The following is a 7,765-nucleotide window of genomic DNA, read 5'->3' as shown; positions in this document are numbered from 1 at the left end:
CATAATTCATTGCCAATTACAAATTACCCTAGAATCTCTACCAATTCATGAAAGGTATGCAAAAGAGCTCCCCTAACTTTTCGTGGCTTTTAACTAGAATTGTGCGTCTTCCCCTAAAGTAGCAATGCTCCCTCTTTGGCTTTTCCCAATTCAATTCTCCGCTACCCTAGCACCCACGGTTCTCCCCAAGGCCCATGATTTAATGATTTTTCAGCCCCTTTTGTTGTCTCTTCTACTAGGTTTCCTCCACCCTTCCACATTCATACCATAATCCACTATTTAGCAAAAAGAAAGTTAAAGTTGGGTTATTGGGATTCAAACCCATACCCTCACAGTACAAGATCAAACCATAACCAACAAACCAATTAACACTTTGTGATAATAAATACAGATATAGTATTACATTATCACCTGCCTTGCTCTCACATATATATAAAAAAATAAGAAAACAAACATCACACAATTAGCATACATAGGACTTGAACTCAAGTCCTCTCACACAATCAAAGTACTCTCAACCACTTGAGCTAGTACTTTTCCACACTAAAGCACTCCGCATTAAATGCCTTAAAGGCATCCATTACCTACATTTATTAAATAATTATTTAATTAATTATCTAATTTTCTCGGGTCTTACAAGATTGCTTCAGGATTTGGAGTTGTCTAGGAATGAGTCCTTTGAACAATTGAGAAAAGAAAAGGAGCAAAGTGACCTAAGAATCCAAGAGCACATTCAAAGGCTTGAAGCTAAAAAGCAAGAAAGAGAGGCTAGGAAAGAGGGCATTCTAGGCGCAACCCATCACAAGAGAAGCAAACTCCAAAGATTCCTAAGTTCTATGTGGAAGTGATATCAAAATCTTCCTTGATTGGGAAGCTAAAGTTGATCAAATTTTCAATGAAAATCATGTAAAGGATCAAGCACAAGTTGATCTAGTTGTTTTAGGATTTTTGGAGTATGCCAATACTTTGTGGCATAAAGTTTATAAGAATTATGACCAAGGGCCACCTGCGACTTCTTGGATGGACATTAAAACTCTTATGCGCGCTAGATTTGTTCCTCCCTCCTATAGGAAGGAACTTCTTTTGAAACTCCAAAGGCTTCACCAAGGTCCTATGAGTGTGAGTGAGTACTTTAAAGAATTAGAGTCTCAAATGCGTAGGGTTTAAATAAAACAAACTAACAAAGAGAAAATAAAAAGATTTGTGAGTGGTCTTAGGAGAGATATACAAGACCAAGTAGAGTTGTATGAGTACTCCACTCTTGAAAATGTTGTCACATTTGCCCTTGGAATTGAAATTCAATTGAAAAGAAAAAGAAGGGCAAAGAAGAGTTACTCACCCAACCACTACTTTAGTCACTCATGGAAGGGAAAGGATAAAAAGAAACATGATAAGTTTCCTTCTAACTCTCATCAAGAACCACCAAGTAAAAGTAAGTCACCAAGTGATCACATTCACCATTCCACTTTTCAAAGATCAAGTTCCCTTAAATGTTTTAAATGTTTGGATTATAATCACATTGCTTTAAATTGCCCAACCAAAAGGACCATGATCTTAAAGAAGAGTAATGATGTTGAAAGTGAACACTCATCTCCCCATTCTCTTTCAAAAGAATCTTCTTCCTCTAGTAAAACTAAATTTTTTTAGAAATATCCTATGTTATTAAGGCGCATGATAGGTCAAGATCAAAGTGAGCTTGAGCCAACTCAAAAGAGAAAATTTTTTTCAATCTAGATGCAAAATTAACAAATGGGTTTGCTCTCTAATTATTGATGGAGGAAGTAGTACCAATGTAGCTAGCACAAGGTGGGAAAAGCTTAGCTTAGAGACCATTCCTCGTGTTAAGCCCTACAAGCTTACTTGGATAAGTAAAGAGGGAGAAATAGATGTCAATATACAAGTCCTAATTAACTTATCTATAGGAAGCTTCAAAGATGAGGTGCTATATGATGTTGTTCCCATGGAAGTCACATATATCTTACTAGGTAGGCCATGACAATTTGATAAATAAACTTTACATGATGGTCATACCAACCAATACTTTTTCTTCATAAATGGGAAAAAGACCACTTTACAACCTTTATCACCTCAAGAAGTTAATAAGGATAGAAATATAGTAAGAAAAGATAAAGAAGAAAAAGAAAAGGGGCAAGATTTCACTTAGGTGTTACTTGCCTACAAAACAATTCTTCCAAAGCAAGATGTGCATCACCCTTCCTGCTCTTCCCAAGCCAAAAAGGAAGGCCCAAAGCACAAGCAAGAGAGAAAAAGTACTCTAGAAAATAAATATGGCCTACCCGAAGCTAGCGGTAATACCCTTAGAAAGGATGGAACAAGAGCTCAAAAAAGGGAGGCGCAAATCCTCCCTCAAATCAAGTCAAGCTCTATCTACCAAGGCTTAAAGAATTTTTGGTCAAATTCTGTCCAAAGAGGGGAGGATGATGAAGGATTGACCCCAACCAAGGATGGAGGCACATGCTTAAGAAGACTAAGCATGTTTAGAAAGGAAGTTCACTAATCCTTCATTCCTTTCATTTGTGTTTGTTATTTTTGATTCCCTAAGTTGACTTAGTTGAATTAACTTTAGTTGACTTGTTGACCTTTGACTAGGTTTGACTTGTTGACTATAGTTGACTTGACTTAAGCCAACATGCTAATCTATGTTTATTTGCTTTGTAGGTTAATTAGGAGTAAGAAAGCAATGCTAGGTGGCACATGGTGATTGGGGAACATAAATGATGTGGAGGAGAGAGTAAAACAAAGGCATAAAACATAAAGTAAAAGGAATAAAACAAGTGTACCTATGTACCTTTGGTCTCCTTTGTTTTTAGCACACTTTGGCCACTTTTTGGAGACATATGAGACACATCATTTGTCTCCTTTTGTGCTAGAACGAAATTAGCCTTGCACACACCATAGTTATCTCTTTTGTCTCTCATTTTTGTAACCTTATTTGACCTAGTTTCTAGAAGCTAGGGTTAGGTTTTTGTAGAGACATCCTTAGGTATATTTTATTTGCTTAGAGGCCCCTAAACTCTTTTATATAAGGGATGCTCTTAGACATGTAAAAGGGTTGAACATTTTGAAGTAAAAACACTATTGTGTCTCAACCATTTGTGAGAGTTTCCTCCCTAAGGAGTGAATACTTTTAAGCCTTGTCTTGCATAGCAAGTGGCGGCACACACCCACTCATATTCAAGGTTGCCATGGCTTCTAGCCTACCCTTGTAATGGTGTGCTTCTCACATTTTTAACATTTCTTTCCTTTTCATTTTATGTTTTCTTCTTCCTTTAATTGTTCTTGGTTTTCTATGGTTTATGTGCCTTCCATTTCCTTTTTGTTTTGAATCAATCCATCATCTTCTTCTCTTGAGCTTTGTGAAAGGAACCTTCACATCTAGATAGCATGCTATCTTAATGTCCAGTGGGGATTTCACTTAGCTTTCTTAATCAACTCACACCATATTCAATAATCTTAAAAAGGAACAAGATAATCCTTCATCACTGCATGTATCGCCTAGCGAGACGAACCTCACCACCAAACGTCACGTGTCAAATTAGCCCCATGGAATTGTAGGTATCGCTTGGCGGTTCAAACCCTACAGCCAGTCGCTACACTAGTACTCGCACAATACTAGTTTAAGCGTTTCACAAAGGTTTTATGCATACCGCTCTACCTAGTTCTCACATTCAGAACACCCCAAACCTTTATGTGCATTACATCACAACCCTCGTCCCCCTTAACTCTCTAAGTTGAGTAATTTCATCAGACGATATAATACGTGTTACACCTTTACACACCATTGCCTAAATATGAACAATACCTTTATACAATTTTCACTTGGAACATTACCCACATATTAACAACAACATTGGATAAACTTACCCTAGGTGACTCCCACTTTAGATATCAATAAGTTTTGCCTTCAATTATAATTAGAGTCTTATATTGACTGAGACATGCATTGATTTTACTATTGCAATCCACCTAGCTCACATTTTAACCCATAAATTAACTTACATCAATAGTTCATACCCTTATTATCACTCTAGCCCTCAACCCATTGTCCAGAAAAATTCCTACACTCCCCTTAGTCACTAAATTGACCTAAAATAATTTCAAGACCCAAGACAGCACCTCACAACCACATAGAGTCATCTTCTTTGCACTGGCGTTTGGCGGTAATTTAGGTGCCGCCAAGTGGTGCATATAATTCTGGGTAAAATCCAGCATTTTTTTTGCACCTACGAAGCTCAAACCTAGAGTATAATACTCAGACCAGATCCACGTTTCAGTAAACAATCACAACACCAGCAATGATTACTATCAAACCAAATTCAACGCTAAAATACTCAATGTAATTCTGCATCAATCAATTCCTAATTCCAAATTCCCAATTTTCCAACCCTAAAATACATTTATGTCAAATTTCGCTCAATCATCTCATTTCGCATCACAACACAGAAAATTATCAATATTTCACAATATAATCAATTGATAAGAACCCTTTTTCCGATCATGACATCCCATAAACCACTAAAATACCAAAAATCAAGTCAATGTGACTCGCGTCGCATGGTGGGTGTTCATCACTGCTAGGCTATTCATACAAAAACCCAAAAACTGGGAAAGCGAGGTTGCATCGCCTGACGTCCAGTTCATGCCGCCAGGCGGTTACTATCAGGAACCCAGAATTACATAGAAAATGGCATGAGTCGCCTGGCGACTTTGAAGGCCCACCAAGCGATTTTTGAAAAATTTCCAAAAACTCAACACAGTCTAGAAAACAAGAGAAACAAACAATCATATTTAACATTCCATTCATGCTCACGTAATGAAAATTTAAAAACGAGAGGTACAACTCCCCTAACCTAGATTTCTTGCTTAAAATTGATAAGTCTAGAGCTCTTCCCGATGACGTCTCTTCGCTCCTCCCACGAACAACATTCACACTCTCTCTGGACACAATGATTGCTCTATAATTTCTCTCCTTACCTTGCTCAACAATGACAAACTCAAAAACCCTCCTTCTCACCCCCAATTGACCTCTTAATTATGCCTTAATGGTGGATTAATGTTCCAATTCTTTGCTCCTTCACATTCATGCCAAAAGAATTTTTGGCAATAAGAAAGCTTAATTCATGTTTAACAAGGTTCGAACACACAACCATCCAATTCTAAGCAAGTGCACCACCCATTCAACCAATTCATGTTTCGTGATAATTCTTATAAATCTAGGATTATATTATCACTCATCATGATCAATCACATTAACAAAATAATACACAATTAAAATAACACAAAATTTGGCATGCATAGGACTTGAACACATGTCCTCTCAACACAATCAAGTACTCTTAACCACTTGAGCTAGTGCTTTTCCACATCATAAAAGTCAACATTAATTGTCATAAAGGCTCCCATTAACCGTATTTATTAATTATTTATTTATTGAATTAATTAAATTTCTCAAATCTTAAATCGTCACCTGATTTCCTTTCCTTCATACAGCCCGAACGCCACTTGGCTTCCGATTTACCGCTCTTGAGTTCGTCATCCAAGTTTTGCATTATCATTAAAATCCTTATTTCCTCCTCGTCGTCTTCCTCTTTGAGAACATTTTTCTCCTTTTCTTCAGTTCAACAAAACTTCGCTATATGACTAGCTTTGCCATAATTGTAGCAGCTTGCCGATCTACATTCTCTTATGTAGTGGTTGTGCTTGCCACACCTGAAGCATTCCACTTTTGACTGGTCTGATCGGTGTCGTCTTTAACATAATCTTGATCACGTCCACCTCGTCCTCGACCACCTCGTCCTCGGCCACCTCATCCTCAGCCACTTGTCCTTGGCCACCTCGTCCTTTGCCTCTAGGATCTTGGCCTTGAGCATTTTGAGTTTCATTCAAATCAAGTTGCGCCTGTAGTGGTTGGTGATGCAGTTCATGCTTCTTCCTTCTCCTTTGTTTGTAAGCCTTAAGTGACCCGACAAGCTCTTCCACTAAGAGAACTCACAAGTCCTTTGACTCCTCTATGGTGCATACGATGCTCTCAAAATCATCTATCAATGATCTCAAGATTTTCTTCACAACCCGGCTTGCTGACATTGGCTTTCCATTCTTGTCGAGTTGGTTGACCACCTTCTCTACTCGAGTTATGTACTTGATTACTTACTTTATGCCCTCCATCTTTAGGCATTCAAACTCTCCTCTAAGGGTTTGTAGTCGGACTTGTCTCACGTGGTTGCTCCTTGTGTATGCAACCTCCAAAATCTCCCATGCTTCTTTTGAAGATGCAGCGTTTACAATCTTCTCGAAGCTTGACTTGTACACCGCATTGTACAAGAAGTACAAGGCCGATGTATCTTTTTCAATGTGGTAATCTGGGCCACCGTCTGATTTGCGTCCTCTGCGGGTTCTTGGTATCTGCTCTCCACTACATCCCATATGTCTTGGGATCCCAAAAGGGTCTTCATTTGTAAACACCAATTATCATGATTGGTTTTCTTCGAAAATTGTGGCACAATCATACCATTTACAACTTTTGTCATCTCTCCTTTTTTTTCCCAAAACACAAGCGCACACTTTTTTTTCTCACACTGTTTCACTCTCTCTCTCCTTTTTATCCACTCGGTACTCACAGCATAAAGCTCTGATACCACTGTGTTGAAAAAAAAAACTCACGTACATTAGAAGAATATGCAACATAATTCACCATATTGTTTTCGTTGATAGAGAATGAGTTATTATATAGCCACGTACAAACCAAATAATTCACAAACCAAACTAAATCTTAAATATTCCAACTAACTAAAATAAAAACTAACTTAAATCAAATTCATCAAATATAAACTATCATATCACTTTGCTAAATAAAAACAACTCCGTAATATAAGATTATCTATCAAAATTAAAGATTATCTATTAGTTCATGCATTGAAGTACTCTAAGTCATAGAGTAAACAAATAAAAGAAGAGTCTAAAGTTATAAGACATTCAACATCAAACGCGCCTATATAAGTATTAGATGAACTTATAAATTATCGGATGAACAATACTTGCTCATCTTTTAGCTCTACCAAATATCATTATCTAATATTTCACTGTTATACTCTATTGAATCTTTGATTTGTTCAAAATGGTTTCAAGTCCATTTTCTAGTTCATGTATTCTTCATACAGTTTTATCATCTAACTGGTGTTCTTAGATCATTATTCTAAGACAACCTACACAAAGAGATCATGTTCTTATGCTTTGATTTTGGCTCATAAACTCTGTTTGATAAATCTTAATACTTGTTTTATAGGTCTACATGAGAATGTCTAAAATTTCATAAAAGTTGAAATCTTTAAATGTTACGGTATTAACTTTATAGGATTTGTATCATAAAAATTTCCAGTGAATACATATGTATAGCTGCGTCAAAATGGGTTTAAAGCAATTGTTGAAAGCAAAGATAATGCAAAAGTAACGATTAGGGTTTTGAAGAACAATATTTTTCAAGTTGGCTCTCTTGATGTCTTAATTAATAATGAAGGTATTTTTGCAATGTAAAACTGAACAAGATCTTGAAACACTACGATATTAAACAAAAAGTTGTTTCTTCTTACCATAAACCAATGGCTAGGCTAAGGTATCTAGCAAAGAAAAAAAATCCGGAAGGATCTTGGTAAAAGCAATGGTTTCCGCTAAAAATGATTGGTAAAAAGAAATTCAACATTACATTGCAAGCTTAAGGAATTATTTATTTTTGGACAAGAAATTTTAA

This window comes from Vigna unguiculata, chromosome 8 (assembly GCF_037176805.1).
Source record: "Vigna unguiculata cultivar grain cowpea cultivar isolate G323 ecotype 2 chromosome 8, ASM3717680v1, whole genome shotgun sequence".
NCBI lineage: Eukaryota > Viridiplantae > Streptophyta > Magnoliopsida > Fabales > Fabaceae > Vigna > Vigna unguiculata.
The sequence above is the reverse complement of the archived record's forward strand: the minus strand, read 5'-3'. Positions refer to the sequence as shown.